This window comes from Lutra lutra, chromosome 11 (genome assembly GCF_902655055.1).
Source record: "Lutra lutra chromosome 11, mLutLut1.2, whole genome shotgun sequence".
In the NCBI taxonomy this organism is placed as follows: Eukaryota; Metazoa; Chordata; class Mammalia; order Carnivora; family Mustelidae; genus Lutra; species Lutra lutra.
This window is the reverse complement of record NC_062288.1, coordinates 51,453,074-51,474,242: the sequence shown is the minus strand read 5'-3', so window position 1 is coordinate 51,474,242 and position 21,169 is coordinate 51,453,074. Positions and strand designations below refer to the sequence as shown.

The following is a 21,169-nucleotide window of genomic DNA, read 5'->3' as shown; positions in this document are numbered from 1 at the left end:
ATCTTTCATTTAGAATCCCACCCTTCCATTCTGTTTGAAAATTCCTCCTGGGGAAGTCACAAGACTTAGATAGGTAAAACTAGATTACCACTCTGTCTCCATTGATATTGACATATGTTCTTGAGTTACTAAGCATTAATTTAATATAAAAGGGTAAAAAGTGTTATGTTCCATGGATTTATGGTAATCTAAGATTCAATGATCCATATTTCCTTTTTGTCACAGAAAAACTACTTCTCTTCAACCTTCATGCAGCATTTATACTGTAATGACTTGTCTATGTATGTATCTTCTAGACTATTAACCTGTTGGGTCTGAAGAAAAGGACAGCCTTGAGGTCCCCACAGCATGATTCATTATATCTCACCTATCCAAGACCTTCAACTAGTGTTTGCCAAATGAATTAGTAACACCATCAGTATTTACTGAATGCTTAGTATTTTCCTGGCACTGTGCTAATTGCAGTTGGTACTATTTATGATTGTGAGCTCTGGAATCAAACAGCCTAAAATTAACACTTGAATGCATCATTACCAGCCCTAGACCTTTGGGAAAGTACTTTATAATCATCATTCCTCAGAGTTCCCATTTATAAAATCCAGATAATAATCCCTAGCTTATAAATTGGTCATGAACATTAAATGACAGAACACACTTAGCATTGTATCTGGTATATTGTAAATGTTGAGCTTTTTTTTAAGTCTTACTTATTTAAGTATTCTCTACCCCCCACATAGGTGTAGTGAACTCACAACCCCAAGTTCAAAAGTCAAATGCTCTCCTGACAGAGCCCACCAGGTGCCCCTAAATGCTGAACTTCTGAACTCTTACATAATCCCACGATAGTACCATGTAACACATGAGGTCACTGAATCTTGGAGACTAAGATCACATTACTCATAATGGCAGAGCTCAGATCAACCAAAATCTATGGGACTCCATATCAGTCAGGGTTTAACTTAACCTGCTATATAACGAAGAAACTAAAAAATACAGTGGTTTAAACAACAGAGAAGTTTATTTTCCCCTTGTGTAGCCTTCCAGATTGGCAGTGCCCTCAGTGACCAATACTCTTTTCTCCTCTTGCCCTGACATTTCCAAGAAATGGTATGGTTGAAGCAGGATCAAAACCACCTAAAGTTCTAGCCAGTAGGAGAGGGAAGAACACAAGAGAGTAACAAGTGAACATCTTAAAGCACAGATCCAAGAAGTGATACACATCACTCACAATCACTTCATAAGAACTTAGTCACATGGCCACACCTACCTCAAATGGGGACTGAGAATTACAAGGCCTACCTGGTCAGCCATGTGCTCATGTGCAATTTCATTTCCAAAGAACAAGGGGGAATGGATTTTAGTAGACAGCTAACAATCCCTACCATGGACTCCTACCTTATGCTTTTCACCATAAAGAATTTAAGACCTCATTCCATAACTACTCCGTTGCCATCTTTAAAAACTTAACAGATTATTATGCTAGCTACTTGACTATGTTACAGTGGGGATACATTTATTACACTCTTAATAATTACATGAGCTTGTGTTCTGCCCTTTCTGTGAAAAACCATCAGTCTCTTAATGGCTAATTTATGCTATTGCATCCAGAAAATTATATGCTTTTAGGAGAAGGTACCAAAGACCAATTGACAGAAATCACCCTTAATATTATATATGTGGGAAATTAGGATCCTCCACAAAAGTTACTTAACTGAAGTCTGAAATAGTCAGAGCTAGTAAATCATCCAGATATAGAACCCCAAAAAGAGAAGAGAATGAAACTAACACTTGTTGAACGCCTACCAATATTCTAAGAGCCTTAATTAATTCAAACAAGTAATTCCTGAGCACTCACTATGCCATAAACACTGCGCATTACTAGAGACCAGACACTGGCTATGCCTTCCAGAAGGTCAGGGTCAACTTTGACATAAATTATTTAATTTTACTTTCACTACCACCTTAACAAAGTAGACATCATAAATGAGAACTCAGAAATGTAGTCAATTTGTGAATGTCACTCACTAGTTAATGGTATCATTTTAAAACCCAAATCCCCTTGGCTCCAAGACCAATTCCCTTTCCATAATGTCCTGACTCCTCACTCAAACCACACCACACATATCAGCAACGACTTAACCCAAAACGAACATATCACACACTTAATATCATTATCTGAAGTTTTTCTCATTTTCTGACTGAAATGATGCATAAAAACTACATATGCCAAGTGAGTCCCCACTGGAGCCATGATTAGAGAACCATGCACATGGGCATACGTCACAAGTGGCAATTAAGTGCATAAAATCAGCAGCACTGACCCAGGAGTGTAAACAAACAAGCAGACTGGGGAGTATTATTAATCACATGCACACTGTCTACTTAATTGCAGCTTGGGCTCTTAAAAGTTAGAAGATAAATTTCCCCTTAAGGAAATTTCCAACTGATGGTAAGACCTCTGTTTTCAATATCTCAGTATTTTAGATAAACATACGACAATACATATGATTTCAAATCACCAAATATTTAAATGAATTACTTTGTCAAATATATAAGCAAAAAATCCTGTTATAAGATTTATACAAAATCCATTTTCTTTTATACTGTATTTTGTCGTAGTGGAGAAGGAACAGGGAAACACAAGACCTTACCATCTGAGAACACCTAAATAACAAAATAGACCTTTTCCCATTGTATCATTTGATCACCCTCATTATTAAACATTAGTACCTATTTGGAAAATAGGAGTACGGGCTGGCAGATTTACTTTGATCTCTTTGTCTCTGTAGCATTAAGTTACAAGTACAACAGTAAACATGTGTATAGAGTATGGTGATGCACTCTATACACATGTTTACTGTTGTACATTTATATGTAAATTCATACATTCAAATACAGTAGAAGTCGCAGTTTTGGTCTCTTTCTATATTTAAATGCTTGGATGTAATACGGAAGAAAAGTATTAAGTTGTTTACTATTCCCAGTGGGATACCTAAATGAAAACTAAGTAAGTCTCTGGAATAAAATAGAGGATTAAATCAATTTATGCAAAAAAAAAAATCTGTGTCTAGATTGTTTTTTGCTGTAACTACATTTAGCGTAAGGTTAAAATAAAGACAACTTTGTGTTCTATTATAAAATTCAACTTCAACTACCATTAACTTGCTCCATCTAAAAATATAGACATTATATCTTCAAATCACTTACACAACAACTCACAATATTATTACCTTAAAATGTAATTCTGATGCTTATATTGAGAAGCTGGAAAGTTCCAACTGAATGAGTTAACTTGAAGGAATATTCTTTTAAGCAATTTTACACAGAATGAGTATTATATGGTCATCCAAATGCACATGCAATAAACATTTTCTTTTTAAAAACTGCAGTGCAGGGGCACCTGTGTGGCTCAGTGGGTTAAAGCCTCGGCTCAGGTCATGATCTCAGGGTCCTGGGATCCAGCCCTGCATCAGGATCTCTGCTCAGTGGGGACCCTGCTTCCCCCTCTCTTTCTCTCTCTCTCTGCCTGCCTCTCTGCCTACTTGTGATCTCTCTGTCAAATAAATAAGTAAAATCTTTTAAAAATAAAAATTAAAATCGCACTGCAGGAAAAAGTGGTTTCACCTAAAGAACAAATACGTTTTCATTTCTTAACTTCAGTTTTAACGAAACAAATTAAATTCTTGAACTCTACTTAATATTTTTGACAGTATTTTTTTCTCAGCCTGGTTCATGAAGAATTGTGTGAGTGCTTCTTTATTAACTAGAATCCATAATTTCAGAGTTTTCAACTGCAGTTTCACAAACATTAATAAAATGACTGTTGCTCCTAAAAGTAATTTTTTGTCAGTTACATATCTGAAATCATATTTGTCTTCCAAAATATATAACCATTTTTTTTCTAGTAAGCACAGATTAGGCTGTGCCAAGCTTTAATAGAACCTACTTGTTTACTTAGAATAGTTTTGAATATAGTATAAGAACTTTAAAATTTATATTTATTAAGATATTTATTTAAGATACCTGCAAACAGAAACACAATTGGTTCTTATGTTATGCCTTACTCTTATTAAAAAAAAAATCCCACCTATAAATGAACACATTGCTTTATAATCTTTTTTCTACTTAGCATACAGAAAATATTTCCAATGTCATGACATATTCTTCTGCAGTGGCTTACACAACCTTCTTTTAAAACATCCTTTGGGGGGCGCCTGGGTGGCTCAGTGGGTTAAGCTGCTGCCTTCAGCTCAGGTCATGATCTCAGGGTCCTGGGATCAAGTCCCTCATCGGGCTCTCTGCTCAGCAGGGAGCCTGCTTCCCTCTCTCTCTTTCTCTGCCTGCCTCTCTGTCTACTTGTGATCTCTGTCAAATAAACAAATAAAATCTTTAAAAAAATAAAAATGAAAAATAAAACATCCTTTGGGGGCGCCTGGGTGGCTCAGTGGGTTAAAGCCTCTGCCTTTGGCTCAGGTCATGATCCCAGGGTCCTGGGATCAAGCCCCGCATCAGGCTCTCTGCTTGGCAGGGAGCCTGCTTCCCCCTCCCTCTCTCTCTGCCTCCCTCTCTGCCTACTTGTGATCTCTGTCTGTCAAATAAATAAATAAAATCTTAAAAAAAAAAAAAATAAAACATCCTTTGGTTCACTGCATTTTTTCATTAAAGCACTGGTAAGTCAAAGGAAATCTGATTCTTACAGAAGTATGCCTTCCACCAATTAAAATCACATTTTACCCTTACATTCCATCTGGAGAAACACTGCTCTAAGAGGAAGAAAACTTGACTTCTAGGGTGGTGATACCTGAGCTCCTGGGAAGTTACTTAATATCTCTTGGGACCTAAAGTATTTCATTGGCAAAAGTCTAGATAATAAAGAATATCTAACTTGTCACAAGAGTCTCTTGAGAAGCCTTCAAAATTTAACATCTATGACTAAAATAGGCAGCTCGCTGGAATTGAGCAGGGGAGGAGTGTTTGCTAAGGTGAAGGCGAATGGCGGGGCCAGGGGGACTTTCTCTGTGCAGCCTAGAGCCCCAGATGATTGATCCTGCAGACTTCCCTTTACATCAGACCAACCATATTTTTCAACCAAGCAGGAGTTTATTCCTGCCTTCTTGAGCTGGCACCCACCCACTTTCCAAATTTTGTCAAGCCATGCATTTTATTTAGTGACAACCTTTCTTCCTCTAAACCCCTCAAGAAGAACAAACACTTCCCCCCCAGACTGTAAAAAATCAAATTTTGTCACCTAATTTCAAGGAAAAGATCTGCCATGGTAGCCAGACCAAAAATGCCATTTGTATGCAAAGAGAGTTAAAGTACTGGAAAAGTACCCTTGCCAGTAGAGTGTGGTATCATTAAACACAGAACTAAATTTGAAGCAGAAGTAGTAGAAAAAAATATATCTTGAAATGTGATAGGGTCCATTACGCTTCTTGATGAGATTACTTGCCTCTCCAATACATTACCCAAAGGCGCTTACAAAACTGAGGGAATATATTACATTGGAAGTATCAGGACTTTCTAAGTAGGTCAAATTTTGAAGTAAAAAAAATACTTCAAATTTTATGCAGTGTTACAAAAAAAAAAAAAAAACTTGGGAACTGTACAGCGAAGGTGCTAATCACTTTTTAAAGTAAATTAAAAAAATAAAACCTCTTACTCTTGCATAAACATTAAATGTATCACTTTAAAATGCAGAGTCACACACCTGAGGCTGTTCTTTCACTGTCATCTTAATTCAGTTTTTCATAATAAACTGAATTTTAATTATATAAATATCTTTATTCATTTGAAACTTTAAAAAGTTGGGTTCTAGGGGCGCCTGGGCGGCTCAGTGGGTTAAAGCCTCTGCCTTCGGCTCAGGTCATGATCTCAGGGTTCTAGGATCGAGCCCCGCATCGGGCTCTCTGCTCAGTGGGGAGCCTGCTTCCTCCTCTCTCTCTCTCTCTGCCTGCCTCTCTGCCTACTTGTGATCTCTCTCTCTCTGTCAAATAAATAAAATCTTAAAAAAAAAAAAAAAAAAAGTTGGGTTCTAGAAAAGCCCGAAATCTAACTCTTAGCATTTTGAACTAAACAGATTCAGTCCAAGCTATCAATATAAAATACTTTTTCCCCTTCTTACTGGGTTTTTATTCATAGTGTTATTACAGAACAGAGTTCTGGTATAACGTTTTCAATAAAATTTTAGTTTTCTTATAGGTAATCCTAAAATAGCAGGTTTACTATTTCTGTAACTTTTCATATGGGAATATTGAGACATCTAGCAGCTGTCGCATCTGCCTAGTGCCCCACACAGCAACGCGATGACATAAAAACTGATTTAAAGACCCATTTAATTAACTCAAGTACAAGTTGAATTTTTTAAAAAAGTTAACTATTTTCAAAGTAAAAATTTCTTTGGAAATCATCTCCAGTGGGGCACCTGGGTGGCTCAGTGGGTTCAGAGACCCACTCTTGCTTTCGGCTCAGGTGAGGATCTGGGGGTTCAGAGACTGAACTCACAGGTGAGTGGGCTCTGGCTCAGGGCAGAGTCTGCAGCAGATTCTCTCACTCCCTCATCCTCCGTGCTTCCCCCTACTCGTGCACACGCACAAGCTCTCTCCAGAGATAAATAAATCAATCTTTTTTTAAATCCTCTCAAAAGGGGTGCCTGGGTGGCTCAGTGGGTTAAGCCTCTGTCTTCAGCTCAGGTAATAATTTCAGCGTCCTGGGATCAAGCCCTGCATTGGGCTCTCTGCTTGGCGGGGAGCCTGTTACCCCCCCCCCCCCCGCCTGCCTCTCTGTCTATTTGTGATCTCTGTCAAATAAATAAATAAAATCTTTTAAAAAAATTTTTAAAGAAGATAAAAATCCTCTCAAAAATGCAAAAATATAGATCTTTTCATTTCTAATGTTATGTTGACAGAGGTTAGGATAAATATGGACCAAAAATATACTTGTGAAAATAAATACTACTAACATAGACCTGCCATGTTAACATATCATCTGCCATGATACCTGAGTAGTCCACCCTTAAAGCACCACTTTAGTTGCAAGCAATGAAGCCCCCAATGAAGATACCATCTGGGCGTGAATACATTACGCCAATAATAGCGTATTGTGAATTACTGTGAATAATACAGACTTGACACATTAGCATCAGTAACTAGCAGGCCTCTGAGAAAAAGGAATGTAGAACTCTAACAGTTGTGTGTGAGGGAGGAAAGAAGAGTGAAGTCCCTCAGGTTTAGGCCCTAACAGGTCGGAAAAATGTTCATGAAGGTTAAAAGAGAGAAAAGATCAAAAGGAAGAGAAAATGTCTTTAAATGATTTTAAGACCAACTTTTTAGTTTGAAGAGGAAGAAATTTAGGATCAAAGAAACCAACAAAAAGGGAAATGGTAAATGGCAGACCTGGAAAGCAACTTTGCTGATGTTACAATCAGCCTAGCACTGATGCCTCTTCGGGTTTTTTGGATAATTAACCCTCTTAATCAGAGGTAAAAAGTTGTTCCAAGTCATATAAAAATTACGAATCAATCCATATATTTACTGTCACAACCTAGTTTTGAATGTTAATCGGCTACAGTAATGCATACTGTAAAGCCAGACAGAGGAAGTCTATGGAATAGAAATAAACTGATAGAGCATTTTAAAATAAAAATAAACAAAAAGCAACAGGAAAATTTCATGATTTTTTTTTCTTAATCCCAACATTATCTGTGGGCACTCCCCAAATGTCATATCTCTTTTCCTTTCATGCAGACTTTACTCTCATCCCACCCTGAAGACCCTCAGATAGCCATCTCCAGTTCTGCCATCTTGATCATGATTAACCCCACTCTGGAACTGCCCTGAGAGAGAAACTCTTCAGTGTCCTGCTGCCAGGACAAGGGCAAATCCAGATAATGAACACGGTACCTCATCTTCCTGAAGGAAGGCACAGATACAAAATCAATCTCACTCTGTGCATTCCTTGTCTCCTCTCCTTCTGTGTGTTTGTTAATAAAACCTCCATTGTATCACCATGTTTAAAACACTGCCCTTTTGATCTTAGGCTCTTCCTTATCCAGGTGTGCAGTCAGTCATAAAAGAGGTCTACTCATTTCTAATGACGCCCCTGTCCTCACCACATGCCTACGTTTCTGTCACTGAACTCGTTTTATTCCTTCCACCCTTCGCCTTGGCAGTCCATCCTAAAGGCACAGATATTTTTTTAAATTGTGGTTACAAAACAAAACAAAACAAAACAAAAAAACCCACAACCCACGCAGCAAGAGATCTACTCTCATAACAACTCTGAAGTGTCATGTAAAGTATGTTATATAGTACTCACTATAACTACAATGTTGTACATCGAATACCTAGAACTTTTTCATCTTGCTTGACTGAAATTTTGTACCCGTTGAAGAGCAACTTCCCATTTTTCCCTACCCCTGATCCCTGGCAACCACCATTACTGCTTTATTTCTCTGTGAGTTTGACTCTACATCATTTGCATAATAAATGGAATCAGGCAGAATTTGTCCTTCTGTAACTGGCTCATTTCACTTAGCGTAAGTTACTTAAGGTTACTCCATGTTGTAGTATATGACAGGACATACTTTCTATGGGGAAATAATACTCCAGAGCATTTATGTCACATTCTCTCTATCCGTTTTGTCTGTTGACGGACATTTAGGTTGTTTCTGCCTGTTGGCTATTGTGAACTGAATATTGCAGTGAATACAGGAGTGCTAATACTTCCTTAAGATCCAGACTTCAGCTCTTTTGGATATGCACCCAGAAGTATGACTGGTGGATCATATGGTTGTTCTAGGATACTATTTTCCACAGCTGCACCATATTGCATTCCCATCAACAGTGCATAGGGGTTCCAATTTCTCCACATCCTCACCAACATTTGCTATTTTCTGTTTTTTTCTTAATGTCCACCAAATAGCTGGGAGGTGATATATCATTGTTTTGACTTGTATTTCCCTGATAATTAGCAATAGTGAGCATCTTTTCATACACCTGTTAGCCATCTGTATTGTCTTCTTTGGAGAAACAGCTATTCAAGTCCTTTGCCTATTTTAATCAGGTTATTTGTTTATGTTTGCCAATGAGTTGTAGGAGTTTCTTACATTTTTTGGATATTAACTCCTTGTAAATAAGATACGTGGTTCATAAATATTGTCTCCCATTCTGTAAACTGCATTTTCGTTCTGTTGATGGTTTCCTTTGCTATGCAGAACCTGTTTATTTTTGCTTTTGCTGCTTGTGCTTTTGGTGTCATATACAAGAAATCGTTGCCAAGAGTAATGTTATGAAGCTTTTCTTCTGTATTTTTTTTTCCTGGGAGTTTTATAGTTTAAGTTATTAGACGTAAGTCTTTAATCCATTTTGAGTTCATTTTTGTTTATGGTGTAAGATAATGGTCTAATTTCATATACACAGGCATACGAAAAGCTCTAATTTTAGATCTTCATTGCCTATACGTACATATGTAGTAAAACTTAAACACAAATTAAAGAACAATAAACAAAAATTCAGAATTGTGTTTACCCTTCTGGGGTGCGGAGTTACAGAGGAGACAGCAATGATAGTGGTTATATTAGTTACCTAAGTTGGTTATATGTATCTAGTATTTCATTATATTTATACATACACATAATTTTAGATTATTTTATAATAAAGTGAAAACAAAAACTTTTTACTCTTTTTAAAGAGTAAAAAAGTAACTTTATCCTTTTTTTAAAAGTGCTTTTTAAAAAAATGAATCTAATAAATTTTAAAATTATTTTTTAATTCCAAAACTTCCCTAATATACACCAGCATAGGAACTTTATTTAAAAGGTTCCAGCTCTGATGTAAAAAGTCTAACATCCATTGGGTGGAGCACTGCCCTCTATTTCTAACCATGTAGATAAATTCTATATTGAAAATTAATTCTACAGAGATAATTCATACAAATGCACTTTATTTTTATTTCTCCACTTCTTTCTACCAAATCTCACAATGAAAGCAAAGTTCAAAAATTACTTGCTCATCAACTTACTGAAAACACAGATAATGAACAAAGAGATCCCCACTCTCTTACAGAAAATCTCTTGTCAAGAACTACTACTGCCAGTGCCTCATGGTGGGTGCTACGTGGGGCTGCATCATCGTCCGTGTTGTTTCCCAACCTCAGCGCTATTGACATTTTGGGTCAAATAATTCCTTGTTGTGTGACGTTGTCCTGGGCATTGCTGGATACTTAACAGCATCCCTGGCCTCTTCCCACTAGAAGCCAATAGCACAGTAGTCCCTAGTTGTGATCTTCACAAGGTCTCCAGCCATTGCCAAATATTCCCAAAGAACACAACTGCCCCCTGGTTGAAAACCACTGCCCTTGGTGAATGGCACACTCTAGAGAGGTGCCCTTAGCAACAGCACCCAGCAGCCTGGACAGTGGAAATACAAATAGGAAAAAAGTGCTAAGTTCAAGCAATTTACACATTAAGGGACATGAATTTAGACCAACATGAATAAGTTAATTATTATTTCCTTGAATACTATACAGCTACATGACCTTTATAAGGAAATAAGGAAATTTGTAATATAAGGAAATTTATAAATAAGGAAGTTTATAAATATACTGCCACTGAAAACAACATGACTCCAGTCTTCACTGATATATTCAGTTAGTCAATAACAAAATTGATTGTCAATATGTCAAAATGCAGTATGTCAAATTGCAATAACATTTTAAAGAAATTAAACTTTCTGTCTATTGTGTGCCAATAAGCGCCACATTACTAAATCCCATGACATTTTTTGGTAATTTATTAGCTCTTTAATTAGCATTAGATACAAGTAACCATTCATTTCCTCTAAATAGCCTGTCTTTTCTGTATTCCATTTTCTCTGACAGCTAACCGTCCATTCCCTTCACTCACCAATTCTCCTCTACCTGCCTTCTAAATCATGTTGTTTCCCATGGTTGGGTACGGAGCCCTCCTCAGCTGTTCTCACTTCATACCATCTCCCCAGGTGATCGTATCTATTTCCAGATCTTCAAATACCATCTATGTGCCATCAGTGGCCTCCCTGATGTACTCCCTTCAACGTTCCAAGAGCATTTCAATTGAGATGTCCAAGTCTGCTCACCTTCCACTTTGCGCCATCCTCATACATGACCTTCCCTAGATCCAGCTATTCATGCCCTAGGATCAGAATTAACATTTTCCTCACCCTTATTTTCACATCGAATTATTTATCAAATCCTATGTCTTATACTGGATTTCTCAGTTCTGTCCACTGTCCTCCTTCCCCACTGGCACTTCTTACTTCAAGCTACTAAGAGTTTTCTAACCTGTTTCTATATGTCTTCTGCTTTGTGAGATCCTATTCTCTACTTTTTAACTATTTAAAAGTAGTATTCAGATCCTGCAACTTCCAGGGTCAGCTTTCAATCATTTCTGATTACAATTGTAACAATATGCAACTTCCCCTCCATGACCTAATAGGCTTTGCACGATCTTGATTCTGTTACTTACACCTCTAAGCAACTCTCCCGTTTTTAAACATTTCAACCACGATGGCCTTTACTCTCTTCTTCAGAGAAGTTAAACTCCTTACCACTTGGCACATGCGACTCAGAAAGTCACAAGAGAAAGTCTTGTGACTTAGAAAGTCTTCCCTGTGACTTAGAAAGATCTTTCTATGTCATTCAGACTCATTTTAAAATGAGCCACCTTTTGATAGAGACTTCCCCTGATCCCTCAAACTATACACTGAATGCCATATAAATTTTTAACATGTGTCATATTATACAATTCACAGAAAGCCCTTATGAGTTTGATATCATTTTACAGGTAAAGAAACTGAGGCTTAGGAAGGTTAGTAAGATACTCCAAATCACAAAGTGAGAGAACTTGCGCCATGGCTCTCTGATCTCTTATTAACACATTCACTCCCTTTCCCAATGTTGTCAGTCCGATGAAGACAGGATATATTCTATGAACTACAACTTCATTCACTTCCTGCAGTTTTGCTCCCCCACTAGTCTGTAAGCTTCCTGAGGGTCGAAGCTGTGATTATTGATCTCTAAATCTCCAGGGCAGGTGATACTCAAAATTTGTGATGAAAGAGTCTAAAGGATAAAAGAAAGAGAGACAGACAGACAGACAGACAGACACAGGACTCATCTCAAGGAAAAACAAATGCCTTTTTTATTCAAGACTTTTAATAAAACAACTAACCCCCAAAACAGCAGTGACATAAGAGCAGTGACAAATATTAAAGATGAGGACAGAAAAAGTCCATTCAGAAGCATGAAGGCACTGGTATCCCATCACTGGTGGAGGTGACCAAAGCCATCAGAAATTACATCAGTGCCTAAAGAAGGTGACCATGACAAGCCAAATGGCCGTTCTGCCTCTGTCTCTAACCATACACAGATATGGAAATTTCCAACTGTGAATCCTTTACAAGTTATCAGCTGTGTGTTCTTATGAGAGAAAGACATTAGAGAAAAGAAAACACAGGTAATGGAACAGTTCTTCAAAAATAATGGTTTGTTGTCACCAGTACTAACTAGCCTCTTTGCTTTCTCAAAAATTTAAGAATCCAAGGATGCTTTGTAACTATGATCTTTTCCAACTTTACTCCCTCCCTGGAGCAGTTGCAGCTCCATTTATCCCCTACTTTCTCTGCAAAAAGATAGCAGGATTTCAAATCTCTTCCAATGTTTTTATAAGTAAAGCTTGGCTGATCCTATCAAGATGACAAAAGTTCTGTAGCCAATGAAGGAAAAATAAAGATGAAAGATTGCTGAATGCACCCCGATTGCCTGATAAGAGAAGTCAATTATTTTATATCTGATGTTCTCATTTTTAGCTGGAAATTCCAGACAGTGTCCCTTTCAGGAAAGGAAAATTTTTTAAAACACCATTACTCCCCTGGAGGGGAAAAAAAAAAAATTCTCCAAAGTTGTGAAATTAACCTCTTCCCTCATTCACACATTTGGTTCTATTTTTACAGTTGTACCAGTAATCTAAAAGAAAAAGCACTGAAAGTCAATCCCAGGCTTCGAAAATGTCTGACAGTGCATGACCCAGTTCTCTTCAGAACCTCCCAGAAGATTCAGCCAAATTTTTATTTCGGCAGTGCATCAGTGTTTATCATTTGTTTTACAACATGGCTGCACATTCTTAAAAATTGACGCAGATGAATTTCACCCATCGTTTACAAAAACTCAAGAGAGACAAATGACCTTAAAAATTAAATCCACCACTGAGGCATGGTTAATTTACTAAAAGAGCATTTCTTTTCTTCCCCTCTCAGTTCAATATTTACTTCCTTACAGCAGTAACTCCACCCCCACCCCACCAGCCTCTTTATTTGTCAAGATTTCTGACATATTTCCAGCTTATAATTAGGCATTATGAACATTCACTGTGGGAAATCTATTGCTAGACAAAAGCTTTTCCCTTCATTTTGGTTTAGAGAAACACTGATGACTTTCACCTTGGGAAGTCTAAGAGCAACATCATGGATGCATTTTGACTGCATATGTATGAATAAACTGATTTCTTAGGGACAAATGCTCTAACAAGTGATTAAGTCAGACAGATCTGAAACAAAATCCTGGTTGTCTCTTATAGCTGGGTAATCAAAGGCAAGCTGCTTCATCTCTCCGTGCCTCCGTTTCGTCATCTATAAAGTGAACATAGTAACACTAAATTTCATGTAGGAATACTAGGGGTATTAAATGAGAAAACCACCCAGTGCCATGCCAGGTACACAGTAAATGCTCAGTCAGTAGCAGTCATTAGTACTTATATTAACGACAAAGAGTAAGAATTTCCACAGAGTAGGGGAAGGTCCTCACCTCCCCACTTGTGGCCATCTTCATAATTTCACCATCCTCATTACTAATGAGAAAAGTATCTAGGCAGCTTGCAGCCCTGGAAGGTCTGAGTAGGTCTACAGAGTTCTGTCTCTGAGAGAAAGGACAAGAGTTCAAATGTGAGGCAGCCTCCCAGGCCTAGCAGCATTGCATACATCCAATGACAATACATCCCTTCTCAGGGATGAGAGAAGCCCATGACTCTCCCCTCAACTTGACTTCTCCTTGCTCTGTGAGCAGAGACAAATTTCTGTTCCCTCTTCCACAAAGAAAGAGGATGGAAAAGACAAACTCTGATACTCTTTTCAGAGAGAATTAATTTGGTGAGTAAGGGCAAGGAGCCCAAGAGCAAGTAAGATGTCTCCATGGACACTTTTCCCAGCCTCACATTATCAAATAATCAAAAGAAAACAATGTCAGAAAACAACCAAGTATGCTCAGACACATGTTTAGCTTTCTGTCTAAACAGAGCTCATCCCTTCTATCACTCTAATCATTTCAGCAAACAGTTGTGGAGCTAACAAAGTGAGCACTCTCTGTTCTCAGCACCTTCCAAGTCTTTACACGTACAGAGGGTCTCATTGTCTCCGATCCTCAAAAAAATTAATACTTTCGTTTATCTTCATTTTTTTCAGGTAAGAAACCAAGGTAGAGAAAGATCAGGAAGCTTCCTCAAAAACACTGGAACCAAAATTTAACCCCAAACAGTCTAGCCCCAGAGTCCACAATGTTTACTACTCTCCTCTAATCCCACTCCCATTGGCCAAACAACTGGAAAGTTGATCTTGCTTTTTTTGACTCAAAATTCAGCTTTCTGCAATGACATTTCTCTAAAACTTATACTACTGAATGGATAGGAACCTTGAGGAGATTCTTGGCCTCTTTCATTTAATGTTCAGAATTGGCATATTTAAAATATTGCAATGCTACAGGGCTAAAGTGGGGAGCATGCCACAGAGGTGTGCATGAAACGTGGACCCGGAGTCCCTAACTCTTGAAGCTGTGTGACACAGCATGGTCAATCTAGGCACTGTACACTCTACTTCTGCTTGTATTTGAGATTTTCCATAATAGAAAGTTAAAAGCAATGCAAATTTAAACCATAGGCTAGATAACTGAAGACCTTAAGCTGTTTCAGAACCCAGAGGGACATCTGGGTTCAGTAACTCAATGACTCTACTGAAGTTACAAAGTCTGGATTGCAAGAACTAAGAGTGCAGGAACTTATCTTTCAAAAATTATACTAGTACAAGTATACTGCCCCCCGAGTTTGACTGTGACCTATGTGGGACAATGAAGATATTGTAGGAGTTGAATCTTCTGCCCACTCATGTTTGCTGTTCCTGGAGCTACTGCTGCTGATCAGAAAACCTTCTGCTTCCCCCTTCTCGTAGCAGGTTTATCTTTCCACAGCCTACACACTACTAAAGATGATTTGCATGATCAAACTTAAAAACTTCCACCCTTTATCGTTTTTACAGTTCTCCTAGAAGATTAAAAGGAAGAAACTTACCCGTTCTGCTGTACATTCCCTCTTTGCCAAAGTGTGCTGTGGTTTCGAAAACTAGCCCAGTCCTTCTGAACTTTTCTGTATCCGTTATAATATTAAAGAGCCACAAGGAAGGGAAGTGGTTAGTCAACTTGCTAATTTTATCAGTCCCTCCCACTGGTTAAATAAGTACCTGATGCTACAGACCCAAAATCAGTTTTCCAGCTCACTTCTCTGCTACAGCACGACTTTATAAAAACAGTCTAACTTGAGGGGAAAGAGAGTGACAATATCTAGTTCGTAGGCATGAGACAGTTAATGAATGAACATTTTATTACTATTAATAAGAAGCCTAACAGACTACAGAAACCAGTGATTTTACAAAATGAGGAGGAGGAAGAGACAGAATGTCTGTCAGCTCCAAACTCCAAGCATACTCTCAGCTGGGTGGGAAGGGAAGGGATTTTTTAATGCAATCAGAGGACGTGTGGGAAGTCACTGGTGTTTCATTTGTTGATAAATTTTCTGTCCTGGAATAAAGCCAGTTTACCAGATATAGAAACTTCCACAAACTGGGGCCCTGACTTAGCCATTAGCAATTAAAACAGGACCAAGCAGCAGACATGTACCTCTGGACAAGGGAAAATTAAATAAATGTCTTCTGAAGAAATACTCTGACCTGTTTTCTAGGTTGAAAATACTTGTAGTAAATGAAAAGAAAATATAGCACCTAAAGACAGATTTTAATGAAATAAAATAATTCTGATGTGACGATCCAACTCCAAAAGATTGCAATATACAAAACACTGTCACCCCAGAGCTTTATATCACATAATTTTCTGAGCTATTTCAATGTGTGGCATTTGAATTAAATATGGAGTACTCACTTGGAAGTGTATGTCCCACTGTAACAGGAAAAAGATTTTCCCAAAATCAAAACGTTATTGACATTCACTAACCCTTGCCTTTGATTGGCTGAGTAACTGAAAATGAGTCCCTTCAGAGAACTTCTAGAAGTTTTATATAATCACATGTGGTGATGGTGATGCAAGCTGCAAGAATAGTGAAATTTGGTAAACTAAGGGAAGCTAGCAATTCATTATGGTAATTTCTCCTTTCTTAGTATTCCCCCTACTCACCTAATCAAACAAGGAAAGGAAAAACTTTGGAGAGCTACTGAATTTATTTTCCATCTCCGTAAGTTTGTTTTCTAATTAGAGCTAAGAAAATGTACTAGACTGAGGTGAAATACTAGTCATGCCTTGTTCTGAGATGCCAGCTACAAGTTCCTTGAAGAGCAACAATTGCACAGTTTAAGCCCTCAAGGTCATAACTTTGTATCTGAGTTTAAGAGGAGGAGAAAATACCTAAAATCAACATTTCACACCCATGACTCTCTCACTTACATGTGTAGCTTCTGCATCTTCAAGGAAGGAAAAGGAAAAGACATGGAACTCTTGAGCAAAAGAGAATTAACTCTCTCTTTCTCAGAAAAGAGCCTCCCCAGGCTTCTACATTGAGGTGAAATTCTTCAGCCTCTTCCAGAAGCCTTTCTCCATTCAAACATACCAACTTGCCTCCCTTTGAAATCCTAGGGCATATTTCATCATCCTCTCAGTCTAATGATAGATTATTTCTATGTAGTATCTTTCTGGAAGACTGTAAGCCTCCTCAGGACTTAGATACATCCTTGATGCCTACCCAGAGCACTAAGCTCATCAAGCACAAAGCCCCTCCCATTTAAAACAAGTATTTTGCAATGCTCTTTTGCTAACCTAAAATGAAACTCAAAGATTCTAAATCCGAACTCTATTCAGCGTATTTTTCAAAATCAATAAAGAGCTCTGACACATGAATATTTACACGTCTCAGAAGTCTTCCAATGCTTGCCCTACTACCCTGTGAGTAAATCCAGATGAAGAGAAGTAATAAGAAGTATTCTTACAAGAAAAGTAGGCAAGTGAAAGACTGGACAGTTGAGTGGGCATGAGAATAAAATCCAGTGTTAAGACAAGAAGCAATGAACCAGACTTATTAGCACATGTTTAAGTAAAAGGAAAAATAAGATTGACTGAAGTCCAGATAACATGCTAAGGCAAATCGCAGACCACAGACATAAAGAAAACATGAAAAATGATTATTATTCCTTGTAGGAGCTGAGAACTATTCCTTATTCATAAAAGATTTCAAAGGAGCATGAACTTTCCTTTTTTCAATACTGAACAAGGGAACTACAAATGCATACTGATAGAGCTGTGTATGTTGGTGAAAATACCATGAGCCATGTTGTTGTCAGTGACATGATTTTCCAAATGGCTAACAATTCATCATAGAGCCTCTAATAATAAAATGTGAAATTATAAGATAGTTGTAGTCCTAGAAAATCAGTGTACACCAAAATGGAATAAAACAGTTTTTATATGTGCAGCCAATTTTGTTTTTAGGCTCAAATAATTGTAAACAGGTGTTTCACCCACTATCCAAATAAATAACTGAAATGCATAACACAAAAATTTTTCCACGTGTAGCAACGTCCCTCACATTACCAAACCCTCACATCCATGAAACTAGCCCACTAAATACTAGAAGAACCCTTCGAACTTTGTGGCATCTAGAAAACATTCCGATAATTTTCTGACACTTGCCTTAGAGACCAAGACAACCTCATTAAAAACTACTACCCTAGAAAATCCACTACCCTTGGCAAACTCACCTGCTTCAGAAGTCAGGCAGGAATATCAAAAAGTGAAGGAAACATTAAATAAAGACCACAAATTTAGGTAATGTGGGCTACCATCAGCTTCTATCCACTGTGACCCAGAGATTATGAGTAGTACAGAGCCTTCCATCTTTCAAGAGAAAATAGACATCCAGATTTCTTTCTTTTTTTTTTTTAGATTTTATTTATTTATTTATTTGACGCAGAGACAAAGAGAGAGCACAAGCAGGGGGAGCTGCAGGCAGGAGAGTGAGAAGCAGAGTCCCTGCTGAGCAGGGAGCTGGAGTAGGGTTCAATCCCAGGACCCTGAGACCACAAACTGACCCAGAAGTAGATGCTTAACTGACTAAGCCACCCAGGTGCCCCTAGACATCTAGATTTCTAGGTGAAATTTCATTTCAAAAGATTCGTAACACTCTTAGGATCATACACAAATTTTCTACAGGCTAACGTTATCTCTAACATTAACTACTTGGTCCATTAGAAAAATAGCAACATTTATAAAATACATAATGTCAAAGACATGATATTTAGTGTAACAAACAGGTGGCCAAGCACTTTGATCTCATTTTGTAAAAACAGTTATACATGACTTATATAGGACTGACTCTGGAGTACCTACCAACATGTTAACAGGAATTCTCTACTGAATAATTTTTCTAAAATGAACACATAAGGTTTTATAATAAGTAATAAGCAACCAAAAGTATACTTAGTTTTAAAACATTAGAGGACAGTAGCTATGAAAATTTCTTTGAACACAATCAGAAAGGACCACAGTTAAAATGTACAAACAAATAAAATTCCTCTCAAATACTAAATTCTGCTCCACGTCAAGCCCTGGTTAAAGACCAGATATAAAAATTAAGCTGCCTGCAAATCAGAAGAAGGATGTGCCCAAATAAAAGGATTTACTACCTTGTGCTCCAGATAATCAGACATTATTTTATCTCCTTTATTAGACAGCTAGCTGGAGGCCACACAGGCCAGGATCTAAGACTGAATGTGTGACAACGAAAATACTCAAATAACTGTTGATTAAAAAAGATCTAGGGCTTTAAAAAAGTAAAAAAAAAATAAAAAAAATAAATTTCCCTATAAGCTAAATAATAATAATTTTAAAAGTTAACCTTTAAAATGAAGGTGCTTTAATAATTTAATTATCTTTTTCCTATTTATAAAATTAATATTAGAAGCGAAGTCATGTTTGAATTCAATAAAATTATTTTATTAACTTTTTCTAAAGCTTAAGAAATACCCTCTTCTGGGGCGGCTAGGTGGCTCAGTCAGTTAAGAGTCTGACTCTTGGTTTCAGCTCAGGTCATGATCTCAGGGTCCTGAGACTGATCTGCAAATCAGGTTCCCCACTCAGCATAGTCTCCTTGTCTCTTTCCCTCTGCTCCTCCCCCTACTCTCTCTCTCTCTCTGGAATAAATAAATAAAATCTTAAAAAAAAAAAAACTTCTTTATAAGCCAGTTTATCCTTCAATCTGTTGAAGACTTAGACTTTATTTTTACTCAAATAAAAGCTTATTTTTTCCCAAATTAGAAACATTTCAAATCTGGTCCTCTTAGGGACCAAACATGACATCCTTGAAGAATAAGCTAAGACCTCGTCATACACATAGTAAGACCATTTAAAATGCTCAGGTATATACACTCAAAATTCTGCAATCACTACTGATTTGGGGGAATTTATAAAAATGTACCACCAGGCTGTATAGAAAAGAACTTTTAGAATCATAAAAATCTGTGTGGAAATGATGATCTGATTTTTGGAAATGTTACTTTTTCTTGTTAGAGAGTAGAGTTTTGCCAGTGCTTACTTTGAAAGGAAATTCACCCTTTCTCCAGTCTTCAGCTATATGCTGACTAGAGCTTCAGTCCTTAAATATGTTTTCAAGTTTATTCATTTCCATTCTGCAGAATCAGAAGATTATACAGTTTGTGAACTAGAACTTTCCTTTCAGTTATGTATTTCAATTTTGATGACAAAAGCAGATGTTTGCAGGTTTGAAAGTTTTCTAGTTCAACACTGTTGGGGAATCCGGGTAAATGCAACAGTTACCACTTGCCCAGCATAAAAGGTGATATGAAAATCTCATAAGAATAGTATCATGCAGCATGTCTTTCTGAGGAAAGCATGCCAGATGTAGTCTCTTTAAAAACACTTTAAGCATCTGACTAAATTTGCTGCTAAGGTGATTATTTTTAGACAAGATCTTGCTTACTGACATATATTGAAATAAAATTTTTAAAACTGCCACTGAATACAATATATTTAATACTTGCTGGGAGGGGGTGCATGTTTGTGCGTGTGTGTGTGTGTGTGTGTGTGTGTGTGTGTGTGTATTCCTCAGTAAATAGGACACACGGTATTCAGCTTCACGAGTAATCAAATAAATGCAGATTGTGAAAGATTAACATTTTTACTTTCAGTTGAGGCTAATATAAGATGATGATAAGCATATGAGGTGAAGAGTATCCTCATATACTACTGATAGGAATGTAAATTGGTAAAACTTCCCTGGAGGAAAAAATTGTCACAGTATATCAAGAATCTTTTTAAAAGTTCATGCTTTTTGGGAGTGACTCTAAGAATCATTTCTAAGGGGGAAAAAAAAGATGTGAAATGATGATTTATGTAGATGAATTTCCATTACACTGTTATTTTAAAATGTTGAACACCTGCAAATTGTCTACATATGCCCAATATAAGGAGAATAATAAAAGAAATTAGGGTATAACTACATGACAGATTATAATACAACTTCGACAAATTAAGATATTGAAAATATTTAATGATGCTAAAAAATTTATAATACAATGTTAAGTAAAAAAAGATACAAAAACATCGGTGTATTACCATCCACATCTTGGAACACAAACATACTCCATTCACAGCCTTCCACCTTATAAATAAAATGTATCCACATATTCAAGAGAAAAAGACTAAAAGCCCAGTATGTGAAGAATAATTCTCTCTGGATGGTATAATTACAGATAAATTTTATATTCTTCTTTTTACCTTTCCTTTTTGGCCAGCTTTTCTACTTTGAGCATCAGGAAAAAAATATTTCATAAGTCTGAAGACATCAAAAAAT

General features: G+C 37.1%; 1 protein-coding gene and 1 long non-coding RNA gene across 9 annotated transcripts in view; both read right to left on the bottom strand.

The window, feature by feature from the left end:
- The window catches only part of HDAC9 (histone deacetylase 9), a 938,635-nt gene that overhangs the window by 727,925 nt on the left and 189,541 nt on the right, over window positions 1-21,169 (bottom strand). The window lies entirely within an intron of this gene.
- On the bottom strand, window positions 13,616-18,213 carry LOC125081400 (uncharacterized). Its single transcript, XR_007121672.1, has 3 exons — window positions 18,060-18,213; window positions 15,371-15,445; window positions 13,616-13,664 (listed from the first exon to the last, which is right to left on the bottom strand). It is a non-coding gene; the product is annotated as an uncharacterized LOC125081400 (long non-coding RNA).